Raw genomic sequence first — 13,354 nt, forward strand, 5'->3', positions numbered from 1 at the left:
AGCCTCCTGAGTAGCTGGGATTACAGGCGCCCTGCCACCAGGCCTAGCTAATTTTTGTATTTTTAGTAGAGACAGTGTTTCACCTTATTGGCCAGACTGCTCTTGAACTCCTGACCTTGTGATCCGCCTGCCTTGGCCTCCCAAAGTGCTGGGATTACAGGTGTGAGCCACTGTGCCTGGCCTAAATTGGTCTTTTTATAAATGTATCCCAGTAGTAAATGAATAAGGAATGATAGAATATCACCAAATTACAAACTCTGACAATCTAATGGATCTAGGCATTTAACATCACAAAAAGATGACGAGTCACTGGGGTACTTTCTGATGGAAGAACAATCAAATTTGAATGTGATCAAGGCTTCAGATCCAGCCACCAATTTACAACCTAGCTAGAGAAGAGAGGAACACATCAAACTGCTCTAGAAAATGCAATTAGCAGAATCCAAACTGTGGGAAATAACAGAACAAACAACTTGGTTTCTGTAACAAATAAATTGTAAGATTAAAAAATAGTTGGAAGGGGAACCTTTGGATTAAAACAGATTTAAAAGCCTTATTGATCAATTGCTGTGTGATTAACTTATTTGGATCTTGACTTAAATAAATGGTTAAAAAAAAGAACAGAAGAATAAACATTGAGACTACTGGAAATTTGAACATGAAAATATATTTGAGATTAAAGCTGGTAAAGACTGGTTCACTCAAATTGTCCAAGTACTCTTTAAAATGCCAATGACTAGCCTTTGACTAACAAGCCAAGGAGGTATTAAATAGCCAGTTATGTCATAAATAGCTAATGTTCAAATAGCTCTTACAAAGGTCCTGGGGAATTTGGGTAAAGAATTCAAAGATTAAGATTATTTTTATAACAGCAGTTCAGTTCACTGTAATGGATTTCTGCTTTCTTTGCACCACATACAAAACAGAGTTTAGGATGTCTTCTTAAGGAGGAAACTGTTGCATGATATTTTATTACCATGCAATAAATAATATTACCAGTATTACAGTTCAGAGCAGTGTAAAAACCTTATCAATGAATTGGGTGATATCAGCATACATACAGAAGACTAGCAGGTGACTTGTCTGCATTTTCCAAATGAATTTGTGGAGAGTCTTATGTTTTTTGTCTTTGCGTAGAGCCTTAATTATTTACTTTTTGAATCCCCCATATTTACTTATTTCTCCTTCATATCTTTTTCTGCCAATGTGCATGTTGGTATTTACATCAGAGGCAGGTTGGAAAATGAAGAGGTAATATTTTAGCTCCTTTGTTGGAATTACATTGCATAGTTCACAAGGAGCTCTTATGAAGGTCATTTGAGGATAGGGGTTGAACTTTATATTGTATTTGGTTTTTTATTCCATTCTCCACAAGGCTTAAAATGAGTGATCATCTGGCTCACACATGGAATGGATTTTGAGGTCTGGTGATAGGGCCAAGTAGAATAAAAAATATGAATGCTCTCCAATATATATGCCAGATTTGGCATTCTTATACTACCTTCTAGTTTGTCATGGTGGGTCATAGAATGGAACTGGCCCTGTAGTGTCTGATCACATTTCATTCATTCTGTTACAGGACAGCTTAACCCCTATTTGGAATTATCAGGAAAGGTTGGTCAATCGGTTAGGAAAGCTTACTGCTGCAGATAACTGAGTATCCAAAGAACAGTAGCTTAAACAAAAAGAGGTTTATTTCTCTCATATAACAAGACCTGAGTAGGTGGTTGCTGGCACTGGGTCACTCAGGTCTCAGTGATGACAGAGAGACCTAGGGCATGCACATTTTCAGACACTGGATTCATTCTGTGCTCAAGTCAGTGTGAAGAAAAAGGGCCAGCTATACCTTTTATCAGGAAAGTGTACTTTTATTCATAATATCTGCCTCCTCCCATCCGTGGATTTCCTTTTTGTTGCCTGTAGTCCTCTTGTAGATTTCTCACTGAGTCACCTCTATATGTAAAAAGAGGCTGGGAAAGTGAGGGGAGAAGATCGTCGTAACAATCATGATGAGTTGTCTGGTTAATATTGCTGCCTGAATAAAACTGGGGCTCTCATAGCGAGGAAGAAGTGGAAATGGATATTGGATTGGTAATTAACAGTTTCTGTCCCAGCCCCAGCTGTTTCTGGACTTAGAGAAGAGGTAAGGCAGGGAAATATGAGATGCAAAAAGGACTATGTTGTAGCTCTGTATGTGTTCACATTGTCTCCACTTTGTGCTTACAAAGCTAGCCGGCTAACCAGCACAAATGAGAAAGTGTTTAAAGGATTAATATGATGAAGGATTAAAGGATTCACATATATAGAATTTAGGGTACGTGAGAAAAAGTTGAAAATAATTTCTTCCTATAAATATCTAGATATCTTTTTACTAAGAAGGAAAGAGAAATCAAAGGAGGAATAAATACAAACTACTTAGGTTTAAAATGTATTAAAGAGGGAGGAGCCAAGATGGCCGAATAGGAACAGCTCTGGTCTACAGCTCCCAGCATGAGCGACACAGAAGACGGGTGATTTCTGCATTTCCATCTGAGGTACCGGGTTCATCTCACTAGGGAGTGCCAGACAGTGGGCGCAGGTCAGTGGGTGCCTGCACCACGCGCGAGCCGAAGCAGGGCGAAGCATTGCCTCACTTGGGAAGCGCAAGGGGTCAGGGAGTTCCCTTTCCGAGTCAAAGAAAGGGGTGACAGACGGCACCTGGAAAATCGGGTCTCTCCCACCCGAATACTGCGCTTTTCCGACGGGCTTAAAAAACAGAGCATCAGGAGATTATATCCCGCACCTGGCTCAGAGGGTCCTACGCCCATGGAGTCTCACTGATTGCTAGCACAGCAGTCTGAGATCAAACTGCAAGGCGGCAGCGAGGCTCAGGGAGGGGCACCCGCCATTGCCCAGGCTTGCTTAGGTAAACAAAGCAGCCAGGAAGCTCGAACTGGGTGGAGCCCACCACAGCTCAAGGAGGCCTGCCTGCCTCTGTAGGCTCCACCTCTGGGGGCAGGGCACAGACAAACAAAAAGACAGCAGTAACCTCTGCAGACTTAAATGTCCCTGTCTGACAGCTTTGAAGAGAGCAGTGGTTCTCCCAGCACGCAGCTGGAGATCTGAGAACGGGCAGACTGCCTCCTCAAGTGGGTCCCTGACCCCTGACCCCTGAGCAGCCTAACTGGGAGGTACCCCTCAGCAGGGGCAGACTGACACCTCACACGGCCAGGTACTCCAGCAGACCTGCAGCTGAGGGTCCTGTCTGTTAGAAGGAAAACTAACAAACAGAAAGGACATCCACACCAAAAACCCATCTGTACATCACCATCATCAAAGACCAAAAGTAGATAAAACCACTAAGATGGGGAAAAAACAGAGCAGAAAAACTGGAAACTCTGAAAAGCAGAGCGACTTTCCTCCTCCAAAGGAACGCAGTTCCTCACCAGCAACGGAACAAAGCTGGATGGAGAATGACTTTGACGAGCTGAGAGAAGAAGGCTTCAGATGATCAAATTACTCCGAGCTACGGGAGGACATTCAAACCAAAGGCAAAGAAGTTGGAAACTTTGAAAAAAATTTAGAAGAATGTATAACTAGAATAACCAAGACAGAGAAGTGCTTAAAGGAGCTGATGGAGCTGAAAACCAAGGCTCGAGAACTATGTGAAGAATGCAGAAGCCTCAGGAGCCGATGCAATCAACTGGAAGAAAGGGTATCAGCGATGGAAGATGAAAGGAATGAAATGAAGCGAGAAGGGAAGTTTAGAGAAAAAAGAATAAAAAGAAATGAGCAAAGCCTCCAAGAAATATGGGACTATGTGAAAAGACCAAATCTACGTCTGATTGGTGTACCTGAAAGTGACGGGGAGAATGGAACCAAGTTGGAAAATACTCTGCAGGATATTATCCAGGAGAACTTCCCCAATCTAGCAAGGCAAGCCAACATTCAGATTCAGGAAATACAGAGAACGGCACAAAGATACTCCTCAAGAAGAGCAACTCCAAGACACATAATTGTCAGATTCACCAAAGTTGAAATGAAGGAAAAAATGTTAAGGGCAGCCAGAGAGAAAGGTCGGGTTACCCTCAAAGGGAAGCCCATCAGACTAACAGCAGATCTCTCGGCAGAAACTCTACAAGCCAGAAGAGAGTGGGGGCCGATATTCAACATTCTTAAAGAAAAGAATTTTCAACCCAGAATTTCATATCCAGCCAAACTAAGCTTCATAAGTGAAGGAGAAATAAAATACTTTACAGACAAGCAAATGCTGAGAGATTTTGTCACCACCAGGTCTGCCCTAAAAGAGCTCCTGAAGGAAGCACTAAACATGGAAAGGAACAACCGGTACTAGCTGCTGCAAAATCATGCCAAAATGTAAAGACCATCGAGACTAGGAAGAAACTGCATCAACTAACGAGCAAAATAACCAGCTAACATCATAATGACAGGATCAAATTCACACATAACAATATTAACTTTAAATGTAAATGGACTAAATGCTCCAATTAAAAGACACAGACTGGCAAATTGGATAAAGAGTCAAGACCCATCAGTGTGCTGTATTCAGGAAACCCATCTCACATGCAGAGACACACATAGGCTCAAAATAAAAGGATGGAGGAAGATCTACCAAGCAAATGGAAAACAAAAAAAGGCAGGGGTTGCAATCTGAATCTCTGATAAAACAGACTTTAAACCAACAAAGATCAAAAGAGACAAAGAAGGCCATTACATAATGGTAAAGGGATCAATTCAACAAGAAGAGCTAACTATCCTAAATATATATGCACCCAATACAGGAGCACCCAGATTCATAATGCAAGTCCTGAGCGACCTACAAAGAGACTTAGACTCCCACACATTAATAATGGGAGACTTTAACACCCCACTGTCAACATTAGACAGATCAACGAGACAGAAAGTCAACAAGGATACCCAGGAATTGAACTCAGCTCTGCACCAAGCAGACCTAATAGACATCTACAGAACTCTCCACCCCAAATCAACAGAATATACATTTTTTTCAGCACCATACCACACCTATTCCAAAATTGACCACATACTTGGAAGTAAAGCTCTCCTCAGCAAATGTAAAAGAACAGAAATTATAACAAACTATCTCTCAGACCACAGTGCAATCAAACTAGAACTCAGGATTAAGAATCTCACTCAAAACCACTCAACTACATGGAAACTGAACAACCTGCTCCTGAATGACTACTGGGTACATAACAAAATGAAGGCAGAAATAAAGATGTTCTTTGAAACCAACGAGAACAAAGACACAACATACCAGAATCTCTGGGACGCATTCAAAGCAGTGTGTAGAGGGAAATTTATAGCACTAAATGCCCACAAGAGAAAGCAGGAAAGATACAAAACTGACAGCCTAACATCACAATTAAAGGAACTAGAAAAGCAAGAGCAAACACATTCAAAAGCTAGCAGAAGGCAGGAAATAACTAAAATCAGAGCAGAACTGAAGGAAATAGAGACACAAAAAACCCTTCAAAAAATTAATGAATCCAGGAGCTGGTTTTTTGAAAGGATCAACAAAATTGATAGACTGCTAGCAAGACTTATAAAGAAAAAAAGAGAGAAGAATCAAATAGATGCAATAAAAAATGATAAAGGGGATATCACCACCGATCCCACAGAAATACAAACTACCATCAGAGAATACTACAAACACCTCTACGGAAATAAACTAGAAAATCTAGAAGAAATGGATAAACTTCTGTACACATACACTCTCCCAAGACTAAACCAGGAAGAAGCTGAATCTCTGAATAGACCAATAACAGGATCTGAAATTGTGGCAGTAATCAATAGCTTACTAACCAAAAAGAGTCCAGGACTAGATGGATTCACAGCCGAATTCTACCAGAGGTACAAGGAGGAGCTGGTACCATTCCTTCTGAAACTATTCCAATCAATAGAAAAAGAGGGAATCCTCCCTAACTGATTTTATGAGGCCAGCATCATCCTGATACCAAAGCTGGGCAGAGACACAACCAAAAAAGAGAATTTTAGACCAATATCCTTGATGAACATTGATGCAAAAATCCTCAATAAAATACTGGCAAACCGAATCCAGCAGCACATCAAAAAGCTTATCCACCATGATCAAGTGGGCTTCATCCCTGGGATGCAAGGCTGGTTCAATATATGCAAATCAATAAATGTAATCCAGCATATAAACAGAACCAAAGACAAAAACCACATGATTATCTCAATAGATGCAGAAGAGGCCTTTGACAAAATTCAACAGCCCTTAATGCTGAAAACTCTCAATAAATTAGGTATTGATGGGACGTATTTCAAAATAATAAGAGCTATCTATGACAAACCCACAGCCAATATCATACTGAATGGGCAAAAACTGGAAGCATTCCCTTTGAAAACTGGCACAAGACAGGGATGCCCTCTCTCACCACTCCTATTTAACATAGTGTTGGAAGTTCTGGTCAGGGCAATTAGGCAGGAGAAGGAAATAAAGGGTATTCAATTAGGAAAAGAGGAAGTCAAATTGTCCCTGTTTGCAGACGACATGATTTTATATCTAGAAAACCCCATTGTCTCAGCCGAAAATCTCCTTAAGCTGATAAGCAACTTCAGCAAAGTCTCAGGATACAAAATCAATGTACAAAAATCACAAGCATTCTTATACACCAACAACAGACAAACAGAGAGCCAAATCATGAGTGAACTCCCATTCACAATTGCTTCAAAGAGAATCAAATACCTAGGAATCCAACTTACAAGGGATGTGAAGGACCTCTTCAAGGAGAACTACAAACCACTGCTCAAGGAAATAAAAGAGGATACAAACAAATGGAAGAACATTCCATGCTCATGGGTAGGAAGAATCAATATCATGAAAATGGCCATACTGCCCAAGGTAATTTATAGATTCAATGCCATCCCCATCAAGCTACCAATGCCTTTCTTCACAGAATTGGAAAAAACTACTTTAAAGTTCATATGGAACCAAAAAAGAGCCCGCATCGCCAAGTCAATCCTAAGCCAAAAGAACAAAGCTGGAGGCATCACACTACCTGACTTCAAACTATACTACAAGGCTACAGTAACCAAAACAGCATGGTACTGGTACCAAAACAGAGATATAGATCAATGGAACAGAACAGAGCCCTCAGAAATAATGCCGCATATCTACAACTATCTGATCTTTGACAAACCTGAGAAAAACAAGCAATGGGGAAAGGATTCCCTATTTAATAAATGGTGCTGGGAAAACTGGCTAGCCATATATAGAAAGCTGAAACTGGATCCCTTCCTTACACCTGATACAAAAATCAATTCAAGATGGATTAAAGACTTAAATGTAAGACCTAAAACCATAAAAACCCTAGAAGAAAACCTAGGCATTACCATTCAGGACATAGGCATGGGCAAGGACTTCATGTCTAAAACACCAAAAGCAATGGCCACAAAAGCCAAAATTGACAAATGGGATCTAATTAAACTAAAGAGCTTCTGCACAGCAAAAGAAACTACCATCAGAGTGAACAGGCAACCTACAAAATGGGAGAAAATTTTCGCAACCTACTCGTCTGACAAAGGGCTAATATCCAGAATCTACAATGAACTCAAACAATTTACAAGAAAAAAACAAACAACCCCATCAAAAAGTGGGCGAAGGACATGAACAGACACTTCTCAAAAGAAGACATTTATGCAGCCAAAAAACACATGAAAAAATGCTCACCATCACTGGCCATCAGAGAAATGCAACTCAAAACCACAATGAGATACCATCTCACACCAGTTAGAATGGCAATCATTAAAAAGTCAGGAAACAACAGGTGCTGGAGAGGATGTGGAGAAATAGGAACACTTTTACACTGTTGGTGGGACTGTAAACTAGTTCAACCATTGTGGAAGTCAGTGTGGCGATTCCTCAGGGATCTAGAACTAGAAATACCATTTGACCCAGCCATCCAATTACTGGGTATATACCCAAAGGACTATAAATCATGCTGCTATAAAGACACATGCACACGTATGTTTATTGTGGCATTATTCACAATAGCAAAGACTTGGAACCAACCCAAATGTCCAACAATGATAGACTGGATTAAGAAAGTGTGGCACATATACACCATGGAATACTATGCAGCCATAAAAAGTGATGAGTTCATGTCCTTTGTAGGGACATGGATGAAATTGGAAATCATCATTCTCAGTAAACTATCGCAAGAACAAAAAACCAGACACCACATATTCTCACTCATAGGTGGGAATTGAACAATGAGAACACATGGACACAGGAAGGGGAACATCACACTCTGGGGACTGTTGTGGGGTGGGGGGAGGGGGGAGGGATAGCATTGGGAGATATACCTAATGCTAGATGACGAGTTAGTGGGTGCAGCGCAGCAGCATGGCACATGTATATGTATGTAACTAACCTGCACATTGTGCACATATACCCTAAAACTTAAAGTATAATAATAATAAATAAATTAATTAAAAAAATGTATTAAAGAAAACAAGAAGAAAACCCAGGAGATGATATACTTAAAAGCACTTTGGAAAGGTCAGTTCTATTTTTAGAAGCAATGCACTAACCAATTTATTTTACGTGTCTTTTAGAAGATAGTAATCTAAAATAGTTGTTAGTCATGCTTGTTCATCATAGACTGCAATTGTATCTCCAGACTATTTAACAATTTTAACAGGTTTGTTGAACCCGCAGCCCATGGGCCGCATACAGCCCAGGATGGCTTTGAATGTGGCCCAACAAATTCATAAACTTTCTTAAAGCGTTATGACTTTTTTTGTGATTTTTTTTTTTAAAGCCCATCAGCTATCATTAGTGTTAGTGTATTTTATATGTGGCCCTAGACAATTCTTTTTCTTCCTCTGGGGCCCAAGGATATCAAAGTTGGACACCCTTGAATTAGATAATTGTGTAGCCTGGCACTAACCAGACTGAGTTACAGGGACTGCCTTGGGGAGAGGGGAATGCTATTCAGGCAAAGATCTAGATCCTCTTCTGATTGATCCAGAGAAGATCTGCTGTTTTTTTGTTTGTTTTTTTTTTAACCTACTGGACTTCTGCTTAAGATCTCATATAGTCTTAGGCACCATATGCTTGTATATACCTTGAGAATGTAGATAAATAGATTAATCCAGTGACCCATCCCCATATTCTAGTCTATGAAAATTTTGGCAACCATGAGAATTCCAGTTTACATGAACTGAATTAACAATATATTGTCCGTATTAGAGACAGTTACAAAAAATGGAACTGTGGGTTAAGAATAAAAAATGAAGGTAATATGGATGGCAAATAGTAATAGGAGTACTGAAATAATGTTTTTGGAGAAATAAAATGGATAAAGGAAAATAAAGTTGGGTCTTAGAACTGCAAATTGAAGGGGATCAATAAGCATGTGAGAAAAACTGAGGGATGTAGGGAAGTAAGAGATGAGAGCCAGGACTCTGGAAGGTAGGAACCTGAGGAGGTAGGATATAGGACTGGAATTTTAGGAGGTAGAAGTGGATATTCCTGAGTTGTAATGAAATCAGAAAAGCTTTGAAAATTGGGAAGACAATTAGTCCAGCAAGGGAGGAAGACATTAATCAAATAATCACTAAAATGTGAAATTGTAAATATTATAACTTAGTATACAAAGGAGAGGTACTTGTATTGGTAGTGTGTGGGAGCAATGGCTAAGCTTAGATCTGAGGAAGCTGCTGTATTTGGTGTGCATGTCACCTCTCAGGGTGCCAAGTTCCCCACAGATAGTTATCTTTAATACCTAGCAAACTACAGTCATGTGCTACATAACAACATTTCAGTCGAGGATGGATTGCATATAAGATGGTGGTTGCATAAGATTATAATACCATAATTTTTCTGTATCTTATTAAAGTTTAGATACAAAGATATTTGTCACTGTGTTACAATTGCCTACAATATTCAGTACAGTAACACTCTGCACAGGTTTGTAGCCTAGGAGCAATAGGCTATACCATATAGCCTCAGTGTGTAGTAGGCTATACTATCTAGGTTTGTAGAAGTACACTTTATGATGTTCACACAATAGTGAAATTGCCTAATGACACATTTCTCAGTACATATCCCCATTATTATGCGCCATACAGCTGTATTTAGAGTGTCATTCTTTCTGGATTTGTATATAAAATTGGAGGCATAGCAGGGAGTGGTAGTGGCCAGCCATGACTCAGGCTGATTCTGAAGGTAATACCAGTGTGGTCTTAAGACCATTGACATATTGACATATTTGCTTGTTGGTATAAATTTGGAATCTTTGACCCAGAAAGAAACAATAGGGGAGATAAATTCCCTCTTAATCAATTTTTTGAGATGGTTTCATGACACTGGGTAGGTTTTCCTCAGTTCAGTTCCAGCTGCCTTATCATTTGTGAATCTAGGTGAATTAGTGGGGAGGGAGATCCTGAAAAGTTTCTCAGATAGAAAGTAGAATTAGTCATAAGTACTTATTACTGTAACAAAGGTTTGGAATATTCTGGAATCTGTAATGAATTAATAGATTCATATCATTATATTCAGTAATACATATTGAATGAATGAACAGAGATATAGTACGTATGTACAAGAAGCTTTGAGAAGCAATAAGCCTACATTTTAGCATATTTATGATGCTATATTTTAACTAAGATTTTGGAAAACTTTTTACATTAAGCATATGTTTTATTTCAAGTTGGCATGTGGTCACTAATGAAAAGCTTTTATTTTTCCTTTTATATAAGAGCTATGAAGTCACATAGGGAACTAATAATTTTGTACAGGGTTTTGCTCCTTAATTGACATATGCCTTTTGATTCTGGAACTGATTACGAAAGAAGTCTATCTGTATCCATGAGCAGTTAACTCTTTCCAGAATTGGAATCTTTAAAGTGCATTGTAGCTATCAGGTCCAAATTAAGGCATAGATAGTCACTTGCAAGGTGAGATTTGATGGCAAAAGAAAAACTAAAATGTGGCCTAGAACTTCTTTTTCTTTTAAAAGAGGAGCACTTCTAACCATTTTCTGAGGCATTCTACCACAGTAAATCCTTCGATTGTGGGATTGATAGTTAGCATTATTTGTCTATCAGAAATGAGTGGTTCTGGGCAGTGGGACATTGAGAGTGGATTGTAGGGTTAGGCTAAGTTAGATGATATGGAAGGGGAAGTTGGGAAGTCGGTGGTGTTTTACCTCAGGACATCTCCACTAGCAATTGATATGCAAATGATTCATCCAGGGAGGAAGGAGATTTTAGAAATAAAGCTCTTAATAGGTTTTCAGGGATATTGTTTTGGGGTTTGATGGACTAAGAGTATAAAGGTAGCTTTTCTGACAGCATGGCCCTTTAGAATGGTACTACTTCCATTTTATGAATTAGTAGTTATCAGTTGAGGGAGTAAGGCAGACAGTTTCCCCTTTAGTAGGTATTTTGGGAATTTGTAGGGGGGTGCAAGAAGAAATTTTTTTTTTTACAGTAATAAATAGATGTGGTCCAGGGATGCTAGCCATTCTGTAATGTGAGGGTCATTAAGACTGATAATGCTATAAATAATATTTTATAAATTAGAGCATTTTGCAGCATGATATAATTGACATTCATCTCAGTTGATGCATACAGCAGCACTGTCAGGTAAGGAGCGGGGTATTATGATCTTCATTTTAGAAATAAGCAAAATGGGACTCAGAAACCATGTGATTTGCCCAAGATCATATGGCTAATAAGATAGCTGAGAGGTGAACTCATATCCTCTTTCCACTGAACTGTGGTTGGAAAAAATGATTGACTCCGAGAAAGGATCCAAGTAGTGTTTTCATTCATTCATTCAGTAATGCCTGTTTGACATTTGGGCTTTCTGTCTATGAATCTATCTTTATCCCATTTCCCATTGGGCTTCTAGTCTTTTTATTCTTGATTTGCAGAAGCTTTTTGTGTGTCTTCTAGATATTGTTTGTCAGTTTTACACATTGAAAATATCTCCTCCTGCTCTGTTATCTGTCATCTTTGTAGTGTCCTTTATTGAAGAGAAATTTATAATTTAAAAAAATTTATTAGAGACGAGGTTTCACTCAGGCTAGAGTGCAGTGGCACAATCATAGCTCACTGCTGTCTCGACTTACTGGGTACAAGGGATCCCCTTGCTTTAGCCTCCCAAATAGATGGGACTGTAGACGTGTGCTACCACGCCTGGCTAATTAAAAAAATTTTTTTGTAGAGCTGGGGTCTCACCATCTTGCCCAAACTGGTCTCGAACTCCTGGGCTCAAGCAGCCCTCCTGCTTCCGCCTCCCAAAGTGCTTGAATTCCAAGCATAAGCCACCATGCCTGGCCAGAAATTTGTAAATTTGAAGTTGTTGCCTAATGGTATTGGTTTTCAGATCTTAATTAACAAGTTTTCCCCCACTATTAGTTATCAAGATATTGTCTTACAGTTTTTTCCTAATATAGTTATAGTTTTATCTTTTATGTCAATATCTTTAATCCATCAGAAATCCATTAAGGATATATTTTAAATTTTTGTATAAACTGCCACATTCTCCTCTAGAAATATTGTACATAATTGTATCTCAACCAATAGTACTTTGAGAGCCTTCATCACTGTTTTTAGTTTCTTTAATTTTGTCATACTTATGGGAAAAAAGTGATAGCTCATTGTTTTAACTATTGTGAACCAATATCTTTTCATATATTCATTGTCCATTTATATTTCTTTGGCAAATTACCTAGAAATACACTTTGTCCATTTTTTCTTATTGATATATAGAAATACTTTGTGTATTATGGATATTTATGTTTATATGATTTTTTCCTAGGCTATAATTCTATAATTTATCTTTCAACTTTGGTTATGCTATCTTTTGTTATCTATGATTTCTTTGGTGGTTGATCTTTCAGATTTTGCTTTATGGCTGTAGTTTTTAAAGTTTTAATTTTCAGGGCCCTTAAACTCTTTAGGTGGATTATATCAATTGATATTTATCATATTAGGAATTTAAACTGGAAAATTTAAAGAATATTTAACTATTATCTATTATGCAGTAAGTCCATTACATGGTGTGTGTTTTTTTGTGTGTTTGTTTTTGTTTTTGAGATGGAGTCTCACTGTCGCCGGGCTTGAGTGCAGTGGTGTGATCTTGGTTCACTATAACCTCCACTTCCTGGGTTCAAGCGATTCTCCTTACTCAGCCTCCCGAATAGTTGCAATTACAGGTGCCCACCAGTGCGCCTGCCACCATGCCTGGCTAATTTTTGAATTTTTAAATTAAAGACGGGGTTTCGCCATGTTGGCCAGGCTGGTCTCGAACTCCTGACCTCAAGTGATCTGTTCATCTCAGCCTCCCAAAGTCCTGGGA

At 39.0% G+C, this 13,354-nt stretch overlaps 1 protein-coding gene across 7 annotated transcripts in view; it reads left to right on the top strand.

The window, feature by feature from the left end:
* The window catches only part of RAD51B (RAD51 paralog B), a 917,968-nt gene that overhangs the window by 48,980 nt on the left and 855,634 nt on the right, over window positions 1-13,354 (top strand). The gene's annotated exons all lie outside the window — the stretch shown is intronic.

Source organism: Pan paniscus, chromosome 15, assembly GCF_029289425.2.
Source record: "Pan paniscus chromosome 15, NHGRI_mPanPan1-v2.0_pri, whole genome shotgun sequence".
Lineage (NCBI taxonomy): Eukaryota > Metazoa > Chordata > Mammalia > Primates > Hominidae > Pan > Pan paniscus.